This window comes from Mustela lutreola, chromosome 8 (genome assembly GCF_030435805.1).
Source record: "Mustela lutreola isolate mMusLut2 chromosome 8, mMusLut2.pri, whole genome shotgun sequence".
Lineage (NCBI taxonomy): Eukaryota > Metazoa > Chordata > Mammalia > Carnivora > Mustelidae > Mustela > Mustela lutreola.
The window spans coordinates 67,963,186-67,981,506 of NC_081297.1; the positions used below are offsets into that span (position 1 = coordinate 67,963,186).

The window sequence follows — 18,321 nt, forward strand, 5'->3', positions numbered from 1 at the left end:
GGTAAATGGGGCACAGGTGAGCCCTTCACTCCCAGGAAAGGCAAGAGACAAGGTTCAAAAATAACTGGAGAGGGATCTGAAGTAACGACAAAGTCCTAATAGTTGGCATGAGGTAAGCTCCAGGAATCCAATATATAAACAACACAGCTGAACCTGAGTTGTTTATTTCCTGACATGACATCACAGAGATATCTTCAACTGGGCATCCAGTCCTGGAGTCATTTACTGAAAAATGTCTTTACCTATCTGAAGATTTCTCGGTACTCTCTATGACCCAAATTTCTGGAAGTCCCAAAAGGATTCTCTCCTCGTGGCTCTCGAAACGTGTTCTCCTGGTGGGACTTAGCTCACAGCTGCATCACTGAGAGGAAACCCCCTTGAGGACGGCCACCTGCAAAGGCCACATGAGGGGAATGGCTGGAGTCAAAGAAGAGATCTGAAACTATCTGACGACATGGAAAGCCCAGACTTAACTCTTGAACTGTCAAACATCACGTCTTAACAAACCAAAAGAAGACTTTCTCTTTAGCCTAAAATTTCCTTTTGTGAAAAATAAAATGAAACTACCCAAAATATATCTGAAGTTTCATTATAGTGGTTTCCATAATTTAATGGTGCACCTAACAGAGCTTTAGTTTAATCTACTTATCACTGATTTTTATTTTTTTTTAAAGATTTTATTTATTTATCAGAGAGAGAGGGGGGGAGAGAGCGAGCACAGGCAGACAGAATAGCAGGCAGAGGCAGAGGGAGAAGCAGGCTCCCTGCTGAGCAAGGAGCCAGATGTGGGACTCCATCCGAGGATGCTGGGATCATGACCTGAGCTGAAGGCAGCTGCTCAACGAACTGAGCCACCCAGGTGTCCCTGATTTTTATTTTTTAATATGCCACTAGTACTGATACATTCTAAAACAATTTGTTATAATCTATATGATGTCATAACATATGTAATATATACACACAAATACAATATATGTAAATATATAGACACATATGTGTGTACATATATATATACATATATCAGGAATGAATAAAATGGCACTAGTACTGGAAAAACAAACCTTCATGGCATTCGCCTTTAATAAAAACCTTCCATATTAAAGAGCTTCCCCAGTCTTTGAAAAGACCTCTTTGAAAAGTAATAGCCAGTTTGAAGCTGATTCTGGGGTAAAATTCTCCAGAATTAAGCAATCATTGCTTAAAGAGTGCCAGATGATGATGGAGAAAAGCACTCCCGAAGGAATGATTAGGACTTTTGGGCACATTGCTGGAAAGTCTAAAAGAGGCTAAGAATTAAAATGTAGCACAACCATAATTCTAAATATAAGGTGAAACTCTGTATCCTCACAGAAAGCAGCAGTGGTATCAAAACACACATAGCAGTGGTATCAAAACACACGTTACGCTCCATCTTTCTGTGGTCCTTTTCAGGACACATGGCCCCACTCCTTCATGGGCTTGCCCTTTGTTTGGTGAGATGTATACACACACACACACACACACACACACACACACACACAGAGAGAGAGAGATTTAGAAGGAAGCTTGTCCTACATGTAATAGAATTGGTACAAACCAAAAAATGCTTCAGAAATCTGGAGTAGAAAGAGATCAAATACTGATGCAGAAGATTCTGTGGAAGAAGTATGAAAGAAGTACAGTTTGGAAAAAAGAGGAACATGACAGGAAAATCTGTGGAGAGCAAACGCACAGCAGGGACATGCACTTCTGCCTCAGGAACTTTGCATGTGGTGTACCCTATGCTTGGAACGCTTCCCCCTAGACATGCAAGTGCCTCACCCCCTCACTTCCTTCAGGGTTTTACTTAAAAACAACCTTCTCGGTGGGGACTTCTCTGCCGACCTTATCTAAAATTCCAACCCTTGCCTTCCCCTAAAGTTTCATATTCCTTTTCCTGCTTTAGATGTTCTCTTTAGTACTTACCACTACCCAATCTTTATTTTTAATTATTTATCTTATTTGATGCTCCTTCTACTGGAATGTAAACTCTACAAAGCAGGAAATTTTGTCTGTTTTGTTTACAATTTGATTCCCAGCACCTAGAACAGTGCCTGGCACAGAGTAAGAACTAAGTAAATACTTGCTGAAAAAATAAATATGTTGTATGGAGGAGAAAGTGGTTGATGAATGGCCTATTATTAAAATATCAAATTGACAGAAGGAAGTTTTACATGAAAGAATCAAGTTCATGAATCTGGACAGATGGTTTGGAAACAATTGGGGAGAACCTGGAATGTCCTGCCAAGGACTCATAAATAAAAAGCTTCTGGGAGAATGTGAGGGGTCATCTGGTCTACTTCTGCCATTTCTAGGCAACTCTACCCGTAAGTCATCCCAGACAAAAACGAGCTATTCAGCTTTCTATTTACACAAGGTTCATTGCATATTCCTTAGAGGCTGGGGCAAACATCACAGAGCTCAAATTTACAGCCTGGTTGTTCCATTTTCAACCTCAGAGGGGGATATTTATGTCTTTGCAAAGCTGAGCGACTGAATTCCCTCTCAATGTTTCAGAAGATTGGGCCTGGTTATAACCTCCATTCACTCTAATGGAAAAACTGGAAAGGAAAGGGTGGTTCGTGTGAACGTGAATTTTTTTCTGTTCTAAAGTCCCTGAAACCTGCACGGAGCCCCTGGCTTGTTGGCACTTATTACTGTGGTTGTGCTTACTAATAGAGGAACCTCTAAGCACTTGAAGCCTTGGGTGACCTTGTATCCATTACCTGTTGATGTGCCCTAGGCAGGCTCCCATACTCTACCTGTGTCCATTTCCAGCACCCCTCACCCATCTAGATGAGCAGAAAAGGTACAAGAAGACATGAGACATGATAAACATTGAGGAACTAGACTGTAGCTTGCTTCCACTCCACACTCCACACTGTACTTGTGTAATACAGGGCATTCAGAGTGCGGGTGTCCATTGGCCATATAAGTCCTCACCTGCTTCCCAACAAGGAGGATGTGATGTAATCAAGAAAGGCGAACCAAATGGAAGGACATGAGAAAGAAGTGGAGGATGGAGCAAAAACAGGGAAGCTTCGAGTCAACCACAAGCAACACAAAGCAAGCATTCAATATCTACTAGCCGAATTAAATTATCTGGTGAAAACTGAACTTGTTTTTAAGGAACATTGACTTCCACTTAATTGGTTGAAATGGGTCTTAACTTAACTGACAATAAGCTATTGCACTAACTAGCAAACACACACTCCTGGATGTGTGTGCTCTGATTGATGGTTGAAAAAAACCACCCTAGTTAACATTTGAAATTCTTCAGTGAAATATGCAACAAACTTATAATAAACACAATGAAAATAAACCAAATGCCTATAAGCATACCACCTCCTCTTTTTTTTTTTCTACCCCCATCTTTTAAACCAGGCAGGGAGATAATAACTTTCTATTGTTTTTTAATTAGTTTTCTTGCATTTTTCACAGCATATCTGATATCTAGTATTTGTTTTTCCAATACAAATATTACACAGTTCATATTGATTTTAGACAAGGAAAGGCATAGGTAGTATTCATAAAATGGGGGGTAGAACCCCCCCAAACCCTGAAAGCATCAGCAGAGATGAAAAGGACAGCGTAACACTGTCACTGAGCTTCTGTTTTGTGGAGAGTCTATGCTCTGGGTTTCCCAGTATAGTTTCCCAGACGAGGGCACTAATCATTGACGTGTCCATAGTTTCCATTTTGAAAGTTAGGCTTGCCAGTAAAGTGGTGGTGTGTATCTAACCTACAATGTCTCTTCCTATTTTGTTTTGTTTTGTTTTAAAGATTTTTATTTATTTATTTATTTGACAGGCAGAGATCATAAGTAGGCAGGGAGGCAGGCAGAGAGAGAGAGAGGTGGAAGCAGACTCCCTGCTGAGCAGAGAGCCCAATGCGGGGCTCAATTCCAGGACTCTGGGATCATGACCTGAGCTAAACGCAGAGGCTTTAACCCACTGAGCCACCCAGGTGCCCCTCTCTTCCTGTTTTGAGGAAATTACTTGTGTCTCCGGAATTTGCAGTACTGATTTAAAACAAAGAAAGGATTTAACATAAAAAAAAAAGATTTCACCCTTCTTTTACTTTTGTCCTTCAATGTATTTTTATTAATCAGTTTGCCATTATGCTTTGCCTACAGCGTCTAAAGATACAGGTTTTGTTGACAAATATTGAGAAATGCTCATTTTCCTAGGGCCCTCATTTCTAACTTGATAATGTTAAGACTTTGCCGGAAGGAGAAAGGAGAAAATGAATATTTCCTGAACAGCTTCTCTGTGTCTTCTTTTGTTGTGTGTTGGATGTTTTATACATCAACTCATTTCAGTGTAGGTATAATATCCTTATTTTACCTCTAAGGAAACTGAGACTTAGTAACTGGCCCATGGTTACGCTGCTAGAAATAGCAGAGCCAGAATCAAATCCAGGTCTGTCAAATTCCAAGGCCTGGGCTCTTGTCCAGGTGGGGACAGGAGACAGGACTATGCATGAACTGGAGGGAGCCTCAGAGATTGCCTAATCTAGCACAGCAACCCCTCACTCCCCCTCCATTTGCTTACAACTCTGCCAAATACACACATTTCATAGACCAGAACACTGAAAGTCAGATCATGTAAATGCTCTGCCAAGCCACAAGTTATGCAAATGGTGAATGCTCATGCAAAGCGATATTTAATAATTTTAAAGATGTAAAGTTATTTTTTTACCTTCCCCCATCTCATTTTGTTTAAAGGCAACTTCACTGAGCTAGAATTCATATTCAGAAAACTTCATTCATTTAAGGTATATGAATCAGAGTTTTGACAGATGTATAAGCTCCTGAAGCCCCTTGACAATCAAGATATAAAATGTTTCCACCCGCCCCAAAAGATTCCCTGTGTCATTCTACTCTTCCTTCTACCCACAGCCCAAAGTAAAAACTGATCTGCTTTGGTCGCTTTGGATCAGTTTCCAGTTCCCAGATTTTTTGTATCTTTTGGATTCACACAGTATGTTCTCTCTCTCTCTCTCTCTTTTTTTTTTTAAGATTTATTTATTTATTTATTTGAGATCAGAAGTAGGCAGAGAGAGGGAGGAGGAAGCAGGCTCCCTGCTGAGCAGAGAACCCAATGTGGGGCTCGATCCCAGGACCCTGGGATCATGATCTGAGCTGAAGGTAGAGGCTTTAACCCACTGAGCCACCCAGGTGCCCCAGTATGTTCTCTTTTGTGTCTGAATCCTTTCCCTTAACATCATCGTTTTGGGATTCATCCATGTTGTTTTGGGTATTAGTAATTCTTTCCTTTGTATCAGTGGGTAGTGAGTACTGCATTGTATGTATGTACCACATTTTCTCCATTACCTGTTGGCGGACATTTGGTGATTTCCACTCTTTCAGCTATCATGAAGGAAGTTGCAGTGAACGTATGTGTTAGTGGATCTGCCAACAACCACATTAAGTGGCCTTGGAAGTGACTCTTCCCCAAACCAAGACATAAAATGACTACACCCCCCAACCACCAGCTTACTGTGATGTCCCAGAATTCTGGCCCTTGGAAATGTGACATAATAAATGTTTGTTGTTTAAAGTTGCTGAGTTAGGGGCTGATTTGTTATGTGGCTATAGATAACCAACATATATGTGTTGTAAAAAATGTTCTCCCATGCTATGGCTTGTCTTTTCATTTTCCTCAGGGTGTCATTTGAAGAGCAACAGCTTTTCACTGAATGGTCCAATTTATTGGGTTTTTTCCTTTCATTGTCAAGATTTTTGTCTATCTAAGGACCTACCCCAGGATCCAAGGATTTTTTCCTCTGTTTACTTCTATAATTTTAATCATTTCTGTTCTTAGGTTTAGGAATCATTTTGTATAGGGTATGAGGTAAGGATCAAGTTTATTTTTCCTTACAAATATACAATTTTCCCCTATCAGTATATAGTTTTGGTTTTTCAGGTTACTTACATTTTCATAGACCATTTACGATCAGTTTCTCAATGTCTACCAAAATAAGCTCCTGAAGTTTTGACTGGGAATGCATTGAATCTATAGATCAACCTACAGAAAACTGAACACTTAACAATTTTGCATCTTCACTGTATACTTTAATAGTTTCATTGAGTTTGGGGAAATATTACTAATATGAAACATCAGACTTAAGGGAAATTTCTTGTTGTATAATTATTTGCCTTTTTCTCAATTTAGTTTTACAAATTTTAGATTCAAATCTGAACTCCACAACTTGAGTATGCCTCAGTTTCCTAATCTATAAAGTGGGAAAGAAGGATACTTACCTCTGAGGATCCCAAGTGAAAGGATAGTATAGGAGAGAAGAATTCAAGAAGTAAAGGCCTATTCAACTCTAAGAATTTGTGCAAGGTAAATGTATCCCCAGAATAATTTTGAGATTATTTTGAAAAAGAATTCTTTAAGAATGCATCTTAACTAGTAGATTTGTTCTATTTTGATTCCATTTTCTGCTGATCTACAAATGGGTTACGCAAGAAGCTAATAGTTTGTACAAACTCGGTAAGGAGCTAATTCTTTTCATTCAACAAATATTTACTATATACCAGGCCTGAATTAGACGCTGTGTGTGGGTATGTGTGTGTATTCTTGGTACGCATAACATACCTAAATGTGCATTTGTTTATCTGCATCTGTATGTAAACCTACATGAAAACTACTAGATTGCTCTTCTCCTTCTCCCTATTATCTTTTGATAGAAACTATGTATCACTGATTATTTCAAGCCATTCTGAGTATTTTTTTGTCCCTGACATTGTTGCAAAAACATAATTTCTCTGGGCTTTGGCCTGAAGTTTGAAGAAAGAGGAAATGGAAACTGAAGTTAGAAGTAATGCTAGCCTGAGGATCTCACCCTATTACAGGCCAAGGCTATGGGCATCCCACATTACAGAAGAAACACAACGGGCGACAAACATCTACTATGCTCTTATTGGGTAGCTGGACTTGAATATATTGGAGGTTCTTTGTGTCCATATTGTCACAACTTAAACTGCATGGTTTACCTATAAGAATTTAAGAAGGCTGAAAAGATGTAGGTGGAGCTTCTAGGAGGTTCCTGCAGTCTTACAGGCAAACTTAAGTCTGGACCAGTGATGGCAGCAGGGATGGACAGCAGTGAATGGATGTGGAGACTATCACGGTGGCTGATGGATGAGATGTGGTGTTTGATAGAGAACAATGCCCAGGTCACTGCAACTGTGACACGATTAATCGGTCGTATTCATGGTGAATTTAAAGTGTTTTTGAGACCAGCGAGTAAAGATACAAGGATACATGAGTCCTAGCAGTCAAAGGAGAGACCTAAACTAGAGATTTAAATTTGTCAAGCCACAGCCTGTAGATGAGAATTCAGGCTTGCTCATGAGAGCTTGCTGAAGAAAAAAAGAAGAAAAAAAGAGCAAAAAAAGAACAAACAGGGCCCAGGACTGAGCCTTTAGGAATTCTAACATTTAAAAGTCACATAGAAGAACAGGAACCTCAAGGGAATTAAGGAAGAATAGAGGGAAATATAGTTGGAAAACCAGTAGAGAATAGAAGCCAGGAGAGCGTTTCTAGAAGACGGGGGCCAGGAGGCAGGAGAGTGATCCATAGTGTTCAATGCTACTGCAAAGTCGGGTAAAAGAACGGGATTGGCAGACTGTTTGATTCCGGGATATCGTTTCCGGCTGAGGAAAATGTCATTAGTGAAAGAGAGAGAGAGAGGCGTCGAGGAAGCAGGGGAGGGAAGAAGGAAGGAACGAAAGAAAGTGAGAACAAAGGGAAGCAGGGAGAGAGAAAAGGGAAGGATTTTTAAGACAGAAAGAAATTAGAGGCATGATTGATTCTTGGACTAGTGATCTGTGAATTAGAGATTCCAAGTTTCAGATTCCTCTTCTCATTATCTTCTTGGGCTGGTGAATGGAAAATAACTTTCTTCACCTTTTGACAGATTAGAATTATGTCGGTGCTGTCTCTTGAGAAGAATTCTAGATATGAGACCGTCTTTCTTGAAAATGAAACAACATAGAACTTTTCATCACTTACACCAATATACTCCAGAAGGAAATGCCAGGCTCAGTGAGCGTCTTTACTCCCCATAAGATCCAGTTCCTGACATCTCTATAGCCTGAAACTCCTAAGCCAGTTAGCAGTCAGTAACCCAATGCCTCGATTTCATAACCATCATTTAGACAACCGAGAATTGATGACGTGTGTAGAAATTCCTCTATTCTTAGGGGTAAGTCAGCTTTGAAACAGGGAGAGGAGCACATCCAAGCAAATGAAAACAGAGGCTATTACCACAACATAAAATTTTTCCAAAGTTGCTTTCTGACATGTGAAATTTTTTTGGAGATTCTTAGCAGATAGACTTTGAAAGTAGAAGTCAAGTCACCTGAACTTAGTTTTGTTAATAAGCCAGCTTGCTTCATGGGATGGGTGAGCGTTTCACTGTGCCTAGCTTCATTTCCCCATCTTTCAATTTGAAAAATGTCCACCCTACCTATGTTTCACTGTTGTCATAGTGACCCAAGGCCATGCGCATAAATATTCCTTTAAAAACACAAAATGACATTTTAAAAAGCCATTAAGAGGGGCGCCTAGGTGGCTCAGATGGTTAAGCGTCTGCCTTTGGCTCAGGTCATGACCTCAGGGTCCTGGGACCGAACCCCATGCCAGGTGCCCAGCTCAGCAGGAAGTCTGCTTCTCCCTCTGCCTGCCACTCTCCCTCCTCGTTCACTCTCTCTCTTCCAAATGAATAAATAAAATCTTTTTTAAAAATCCCTAAAGATATTTGCATTAATATTTTTGATTTGTTAGGAATATGACTTAAATTTCCAAAAATGGTTAAGACAAACATCAACAGAACATCCCTCTACGAGTTTACAACAGAGATTTTAAAACCTTGTTTTATTTAAGCATCATAATTCATATCCTATAATTTCTATGGTATTTTTAAAAGTTCGACCCTGATGCTCTCTCGAAAACAAACAAAGAAGCCCTCAAGTAAATGTCTTACTCTGGCTTTACCTTAACACTTTTTTAAAAAGTAAAAATAACCTACACTACATCCAATGGTAAAAGTCACCCCCACACACCCACTTCACTGCTTACCCTCCCCATGACAACTCCCCGGGCTTTAGCTCCATGGCTGCAGGGCTCAGCCCCTGCTGCGCTCTTTAACTCTGGTCTCTATTTCTTCTCATTATGTGTATGTTTGGCCTCACCAGGTTCAGCCATGATAATGAGAAACACCCCTGAACAATCCAAAGTACAACCCTTCGTTCTTTTAAAGTTTCTCACAGGACCAAAACTATACCAAACATAGATGTCTATTAAATTTTTAAACTGAAATAGCTTAAGACAGCATGTGGCGTAAAGAACAAAAGAACAGAAGACTCAGAAGTTAGAAAACTCAGGTTCGCACTCAGCTCTGCCATTTACTAGCTGGTGACACTGAGTAATTCATTTAACATCCTTGAGGTTTCCTTATTTGTAAATGACAAAAGTTAAGGGGTGTCTGGGTGACTCAGTAGGTTAAGTGTCTGACTTTGGCTCAGGTCGTGATCCCAGGACCCAACCCCATGTTGGGCTCTACACTCAGCAGGAGGCAGTTTCTTCCTCTCCCTCTGCCTGCTTGTTCTCTCTCTCTCTCTCTCTCTGTCAAATAAATAAAATAAAACCATTAAAAAAAATAGACTAAGTCTAATTTGCCCTTTTCAGTTAATTCTATGAAAATCAAGTTTGCCTTTATATATTCCTTCCACCAATTACCTTCAAAATCTCTCCCTAAAAAGTACACACCACCTTAGGTCTGTTTACAGTTCTAATTACCAGTTACTCACTACTTATTATCATTACTATCACTACCACTACTACTACCATTACCACTACTAGTAGTGCTTCTATTATTAACATAGTAGTCATTGAGTACATACTATGGGTCATGCCCTGTGCCAAGTGCTACCCTCATTTCAAATTCATCTCTCGGAGGTGGTGTGCCAATCAAAATTTGTGGTGCAAGCTACAAAATCCAATTTGGGCTCATTTAAGGCTATTAGGCAGCTCCCAGGATTTCCAGGAGGTCTAGAGAGCCCCTTTGGAGGCAGGACACCACGAAAAATCATCCCACTGCTCTATTTTGATGAGGCAACCCCTGCTGGTCTGGAAAGTGGCTGGCACACCCTGTCCTGTCCACACTCCTAACCCATGATACTGAATGCCACCAGGGGCACTTCCGTTCCTGCTGCCCCTGCTGCCCAGGGAAGTCAGTCCTTCCGCTGTCATCCCTGTGGGGCAGGTTCCTGCAGCCCAAATGCAAGGGAGGCTGGGAGAGCAAGCAGCTGGCATTGGTTTGTGAAAACAGTCCTTAAACATAGGAAGGAGTGTCCGCATGCTGGACAACCAAAAAGAATGACCAGTGACCACTCTAAATATCTCCCTTTCATAATCCCTATTTTTTTGGATTGGGAACATTAGGCTTAGCAAGGTTAAATAGCCAGGCCAAGGTCACAGAGACGGCAAGTGGCCAAGTCAGTCAGGCCAAGTGGCCAAGTCATTACCCAAGTAATGCTCTGCTCCCTTCAGTCTCAGTAACTTCCGGTGAACTTCCAGAATTCAAGAACAACCTAGTTGGGGCTGTAGATTTCAGTTACCTCATCGTCTTCGTTATTGTCATCACCATTATCAGGATATTTAAAGATGGAATCTACAAAGTTGTGTCTCAATGACCAATCTACCCATAAACCCCCAGCCCACTGGAATTTATCTGTTGATAACAATGGAGAGGAAGATGTATTTCAGTTAAAACATTTTAAAAGTAGTTCCCAGGGACAGAAATGAGAATAGGTGACTTCAGACTGGGTAATGTCAGAACTTAAAACTTGGGAACCAAAGATAAGCAGCAAGCCAGTGCTGGAAGCCAGCATTTTCAGTTCCTAAAGCGGCCACCACTTTGTAAAGATACTCAGTAACAACTTGCCAAATTGCAATCTGCTTTTCTCTGCAGCTGTTTCCATTGTAATTATAAAATAAGAAAGCTGCTGGTCTTCTGATCATAACTAAGCCCCCTTAGTTACCCTTTGAGTGGAATTCATATGAAGAAAGACTGAGAAAAGCCTCCTCTTCTCCCTCCCACACACCCTCAAAAGGCAGCTTCCAAGTGTAAGAGAACTGCTGTGCAGTCAGGTTCTGGTCACCTGGGGTATGTGGGAGAGAGAGAGAAGGGCAGTGTGGGTAAATTAAATTTATCCATTACCCCCAAACCACACCGTAGGTTACAGTCATCAGTTTCCTCCACTGCAAACCCTGTCTCCGAACTTAAAATGAGAGACAAAATTTCCAGCTGGAGGTTGCTCTTCCTTGCCCTCTTCCCAGGTCTGGCTGCCAGGCTTCTTCAGTGGAGGAGGTAATAAGCAGGTAAAGGCCCCAAAAGCCAGCACAAGGGGGACAGCAGGGAGGATCCACTGGCAGAGAGAACCCACAGTTAACAGGCCAGCAGTTACTAACTTCTGAAGGAAACAGAGATCAAGCTACATTCTTGCTTCCAAAGCATGAATTCCTTCATGTGATTGTATTCAAACACTGAGCTTTGATCAACTTCTAGAAATTATTTTCATGTCTCTAGATCCATATGTATGCTATGCTCCATCTCACTGGAAAAAGTGTGTGAAATATGTGTACTCACTTGCCCTTAGTCATCTGATTCTAATTTAAACACACTTCCCAGCTTCCTCCTCCAACCATAACTATTCATTGCACTGAACATAATAATTCGCCTAGAACAAGCAATAAAAGGAGCAGAGCTTCCTTCTGTGGCCAGGAACCTTCCCAATGCCTACGCTTGCCAACAATGACATGCCTCTCACCCTAGTGCCTTTACAACTGCTAATAAGGCCTCCTGGTCCCTGGAACCACAGCCCTTAGAGACAGAGGGCAAAAACAACAAAGAGGATGGACTCTCAGAGCAGTCATTCTGATAACTACCCCAGACTAAATACCCTCTACTCTTGGTAAGGGGGAACCCACCAAGATACTACTTAAAGGTCAGACACCAAGAGAACTTTGAGAGAAAATTCCATATCTCAAATGATTCCGAATGATTCTTTTAAAATACATAATAATGGTTTTACTTGTAGACACTTGGCAAACATCCAAGATTATTTTTGACAATCGGTGGGTTATCAAAAGAGGAGGATTACTTGTAGGCCCTTTGATACAATGGGATAAATTTTGGAAAGGCTCTCACACGTAGCCTTGATTGGCTTAATTCATTTTACACATCCAAGGTTTAAAGTACTATGATCAATAAGTGGATAGCCCCAGCAATGAATCAACTCTAAGAAGGAGATGAGCCAAATTTGAGAGTGTCGAAGGGATATAACAATAGAGAAGAATGAATTGCACATGACTGCATAGCCAGGTCAAGAATATGGTCCTCTAACTACTCAGGGCACTCTCTCCTCCACCTCTGAACTCCATGCTTTAAAGAACAAATACATCAATTTGGTGAGGAACAAGATGTTATGAAACACCATTGTTAGCTGAAAATGTCCCACTTAGATCAAAAAGAATCATACATGATGAGAAACCTTCGTCACTACTCTTCCCCAAATTTATTTGTAAGTGCCATTCTAATACCTGTCTACAGCTCTCTTCCCTTAAAATGCACCCTGTCCTGCTTGCTCTCTGCTTTCCCAAATTCTACTCAGCCTACTCAGAGTAAGCACGATAGTAAGTAGTAAGTGCAATACTCCAGGAAGCCCTCTTTGATCTTTCTGGTTTTCAACACTTCTCCACTCACCAAGACAGACAGCACAGCCAAGAGGAGACTAATGAGGCTTTTAGTCAGACAATACAGGTCTGCATACCAGATCTACTCTTTAGCAAGTATACAGGTTTATGAGTATTATGAGGTAAGATTATAGGTTTTGTTCATATCATGTTTAGCTTAAAAACAAAATCAAATTGTTTTAACATTATGGTCCACCCAGAGCTTCCCAAATGGTATGCCAAGCTCCTTATGGCCTCAGAATGGATTACATTGGTCATAATCAATCTCTTCACCATTTGGGGCAACTTGGGGAGTTTGAGGCGATTGGAGTGACCAGAGACTTCCAGGCTTGCCACTTCTGATAATGAGCAGCTACAAGCTCTTTGGTTTCCATAAAAGACAGTGTGATGAGTTGTCTCTAGCATTTCCTGCTCCCCTCAGCATGCAGAGCACAGTGAGGAGGGTCCTCAACTGTGAGGTCATCAGTGTCAGCAGGAAGCCTTGGAAAAGCCATCACCCATCAGAGAAGAGAGATCCAGAGTCCAAAGTTGCAAAGGGTAGTCCAAGGTAGGGCCAGTGGTATAGTCAGGGATGGGAAATTAGTCAAGGCAGGAGGTCCTAGAAGACTTACCTCTAAGCAGCAGACACAAATGTCTTCACCTATTTTGGATACTTTGTCCACTCAAGGCTGATTTTAACTTTTTAATATAATATAACCCAGTTGCAGAGGATTTATTTAAAAGACAGCATGTGAAGAGTGACACTGCAGAAAATGTCAGAGTAGGAAGTTCCAGGAATCCGTACTTCCTCCAAAATAACCATTGGCAAGAATCATCAGAATCAACTATTTTGGAACTCTGGGGTCTAGTTAAGCAATTACAGCATCCAAGGAAGGACACAATTAAGAAAGAAGCTAATTATATTATAGGTTAACTAACTGGAATTTAAATTAAAACTTGGAAAAATTCTTAGAATAAATTTAAAAATAAGAAAAAACTTTTAAAAAGAAGCTAGTAAATTTCAATGAATATTAGCATTTTGCATAGCAAATTCTATCTCTTACTACAGCTTTGCAACAGGCAGCAATGAGGACAATAGCTTACTTTCCAAATGTGGTTGTGGGTACCAGGGTGGGATATAAAGATTTTATCCTCCAAACATCAGTGAGTTATGCATTTTGATCTCTCTGGTGGATCGCTGAGGGACAATCACAGAGGGTGGCCATTATTTTACAATCTTTTCAGGATTAAGCCAGCTTCCCTGATGGAATCTGTCAAAGGATTTAAAAAGAGAGGCAGCTTTTCTATTTCTTTTCTTACTGAATCAAGGCATTTAAGGAAATCTCTGCCAGATCACTGGCTGGCCGCAGAGATAACAGAATAGAGAATCTAGTGACCACACATAACAAGGAATATTTTATTTCATGGGGGGAAGGGTCTGGGAAAGTCTCTAAATAAATGATAACTGCAGGCCTCAACAAATAATGACAGTAATCCTTGAGGGGGATAAAGAATCTGATTTCCACAGTTACCACATTACAATATCCAAAGTGTCCAATGCTCAGTAAAAAATTACAAAGCATATAAAGAAACCAAAAAATATGGCCCATTCATTGGGGGGAAAAAGGAATCAACAGAAACCATCCCTGAGGAAGCCTGGATATTGAACTTCAAGATTTTAATTTTTAATTTAAAGATTCTAAATTAATCATCCTAAATATGAACAAAGAACTGAGTAAACCAGGGACTAAGAACTACAGGAAATCTGAAGAATGCTATATGATTAAAAAAAAAAAAAAAAAAGACTATCAATAAAGAGAAATTTTAAAAGGAACCAAATAGAAACTCTGGTGCCAAAAACTACAATGGTTGAAATAAAAAATTCACTAGAAGGATTCAACAGCAGGTTTTAGCAAGCAGAAGAAGGTATTGAAGAATCTAAAGATAGGGCAAGTGAAATTACCCAATCTGAGGAGCAAAAAGAAAAATATAATGAAGAAAAGTAAACATAGAATAAGGGAACTCTAGGACAGCACCAAGTTCAGATTATAAACATCTCAGGTGGAGAAGAGAGGAAGAAAAGAGCAGATAGATTAATCAAAGAAATGATAGCAGAAGTTTTCTGAAATTTTATGGAAAACATGAATCTACAGTTCTAAGAAGTTCAAAAACCGCCAAGCAGGTTGAGCTCAAAGAAATCTATACTGACACATATTATAATCAAACTTTCAAAAGACAAAGACAAAGAGGTACTCTTAAGAGTGGGAAGAGAGAAGAGCTATGTGATGTATAAGAGATCTTCAATATGATTTACCACTGATTTCTCATCAGAAATCATAAAGACCAGAAAGCAGTAGGAGGAAATATTTAAAGTGCTGACTTGAAAAAACAAAAACCAAACCAAACCAAAATAAAACTATTTTTTTAAGATTTTATTTATTTATTTGACAGACAGAGATCACAAGAAGGCAGAGTGGCAGGCAGACAGAGGGGGAAGCAGGCTCCCCGCTGAGCAAAGAGCCCGACGCAGGGCTTGATCCCAGGACCCTGAGATCATGACCTGAGCCGAAGGCAGAGGCTTAACCACTGAGCCACTCAGGCACCCCAAAACAAAACTATTAACCTAGTCTGTCAACCAATTATCTATCTGGCAAAAATTTCCTTCAAAAATGAAGGCAAAAATTTAGACAGTTCCAAATAAACAGAAGCTAAGGCAGTTCGTTGTTACCTTACAAACCTGCCTTATAAGAAATATTAGAGGAAATCCTTCAGGCTGAAACAAAAGGATTCTAGATAGTAACTTAAAACCATAAATAGAAATTAATATCAGTGATAAAGGTAATCACATAGGCAAATATAAAAACTAGGTTTTTTATATTTTTGTTTATACCTCCTTTTTTGTTTTGTTTTGTTTTCCTATACAATTTAAAACTGAGTGTATTAAAAATAACTGTAATTTCATGTTAATGTATACACAATATATTAATATGTAATTGTAACAATAACAACATAAGGGGGGAACAGAATAAGATAGGAGCAATATTAGTATATTCTGTTGAAATGAAGTTGGTACCAATTCAAACTATATTGTTATAAATTTAGAATATTAACTATAATCCCTACAGTAATCACTAAGTAAATAACTTTTTTAAAGATATATAGAAGAAGTGCTCGCTTTGGCAGCACATATTCTAAAGATATATAGAAGAAAATGAAGAGCCTATCAAAATGGTACACTAGAAATAAATGCAAATATGTAAGAAGGCAATATTGGAGGAACTGAGGACAAAAGAGATATGACATATATAGAACAATAGCAAATGACAGATGTAAGACCTTTATTATTAGTAATCACACTAAATGTAATTGGGTTAAGTTGATCCACTGAAAGAGATCGGAAGAATAGATTTTTTAAAAAAGTAATCCAACTATATGCTCAGTTTAGACCCAAAGACACAAATAAGTTGCAAATAAAAAATGAAAAATGAGGGCGCCTGGGTGGCTCAGTGGGTAAAGCCGCTGCCTTCGGCTCAGGTCATGATCTCGGGGTCCTGGGATCGAGTCCCGCATCGAGCTCTCTGCTCAGCAGGGAGCCTGCTTCCCTCTCTCTCTCTCTGCCTGCCTCTCCGTCTACTTGTAATTTCTCTCTGTCAAATAAATAAATAAAATCTTTTAAAAAAAATGGAAAATGATATCCCATGCAAATAGGAACCAACAGAAAGTGTGGTAGCTATACTAATACCAAGCAAAGTAGATCTTAAGTAAAAAATTGCTTAAGAGGGGCACCTGAGTGGCTCAGTCCGCTGGGAGTCTGACTTGATTTCAACTCGGGTTGTGGTCTCAAAGTCATGAGACTGAGCCCCATAACAAGGTCAGCACTCAGTGTGGACTCTGCTTCTCTCCCTTTCTCTTCCTCTGCCTTTCCCCTCCCTGGATAAACAAATAAATAAAATGCTTTTTTAGAAAATTGCTATAAGAGCCCAAAACAGTGTATTATGTATTGGCAAATGATCAACTCTTCAAGAAGATATAACAACTATAAATATATATGTACCAAACAAAAGAGCCCCAAAATATATGAAAAGAACACTGACAGGTAGAAGGGAAAAATAAGCAGTTTTATTAACAGTTGGAGACTTCAGTGCCCCAGTTTCAATAACTATTGAAACACCCAGGGTGCCTGGGTGGCTCAGTTGGTTAAGCGACTGCCTTTGGCTCAGGTCACGATCCTGGAGTCCTAGGATCACATTCCACATCTTGCTCCCTGCTCAGTAGGGAGTCTTCTTCTCTCTCTGACCCTCCCCCTTCTCATACTCTCTTTCTATCATTCTCACTCTCAAATAAATAAATAAATAAATAAATAAAAATCTTTCTTAAAAATCTAGATTTAAGGTAAATAAGGAAGTAGAGGACTTGAATGACACTATAAACCATCTAGACCTAAAAGGCATATAGAAAGCACTCCATCCAACAATAGCAAAATACATAGTCTTCTAAGTGAACTTGGAATGTTCTCCAAGATAGACTACATATTAGGCTGTAAATCAATTCTCAATATATTTTTTCCGAACACATACTGAAAAGATTGAAATCATAGAAAGGATGCTCTCCAGACACAACAGAATGAAGCTAGAAGTCAATAACCAATGGAAAGTGGAAAATTCACAAAAACATGGAATTAAACAGTACACTTTTACACATCCAATGGACCAAAGAAGAAATCACTACAGAAATTGTAAAATACTTTTAGATGAATTTTTTATAATACTAAAACACATTGATGTAGTTAATGCAATGATTAGAAGAAAATGTATAGTTGTAAATGCCCATATTATAAAGAATGAAAGATCATAAATCAATACTCTAACATTATATCTTTAAAAACTAGAAAATAAGAGCAAAGTCAACCCCAAGCTAGCAGAAGGAAATAAATAATAAAGATTATAACAGAGAAAAACAAAACAGAGAATAGAAAAACAACAGAGGTAATCAACAAAATCAAAAGTTGGTTCTTTGGGGGCATCTGGGTGGCTCAGTGGGTTAAAGCCTCTGCCTTTGGCTTGAGTCATGATCCCAGGGTCCTGGAATTGAGCCCTGCATCAGGCTCTCTGCTCGGCAGGGAACCTGCTTCCTCCTCTCTCTCTCTGCCTGCCTCTCTGCCTACTTGTGATCTCTGGCTGTCAAATAAATAAATAAATAAATCTTTAAAAAAAAAAAAAAGTTGGTTCTTTGATAATATCAACAAAATTGACAAATATTAAGCTAGGCTAACTACAGAAAAAAATGCAAATAACTAAAATCAGAAATGAAAGTAAAGATATTACTACAAACCTTATAGAAATGGAAGGAACTATAAGAGACCACTATGAAATTATACACCAACAAATTAGATAATCTAAATGAAATGGACAAATTCCTACAAACACAGAAATTACCAAAACTGACTCAGAAAGAAACAGAAAATAACATTCACAGTAGCCCAAAGGTGAAAACAACCCAATGTCTAATGATGGATGACTGTATAAACAAACTGTGGTATATATGTTCAATGCAG

At 39.4% G+C, this 18,321-nt stretch overlaps 1 long non-coding RNA gene across 2 annotated transcripts in view; it reads right to left on the reverse strand.

Moving 5' to 3' along the window:
* LOC131838849 (uncharacterized) overlaps nt 1–13,536 on the reverse strand; it is a 37,572-nt gene extending 24,036 nt beyond the window's left edge. Inside the window, exon 1 of one of the 2 annotated variants that reach the window (XR_009356721.1) lies at nt 13,400–13,536. This is a non-coding gene — a long non-coding RNA (uncharacterized LOC131838849). The remainder of the gene's footprint in view (nt 1–13,399) is intronic. The other variant, XR_009356720.1, reaches the window with a different exon arrangement.
* Between the last annotated feature and the right edge of the window lie 4,785 nt (nt 13,537–18,321).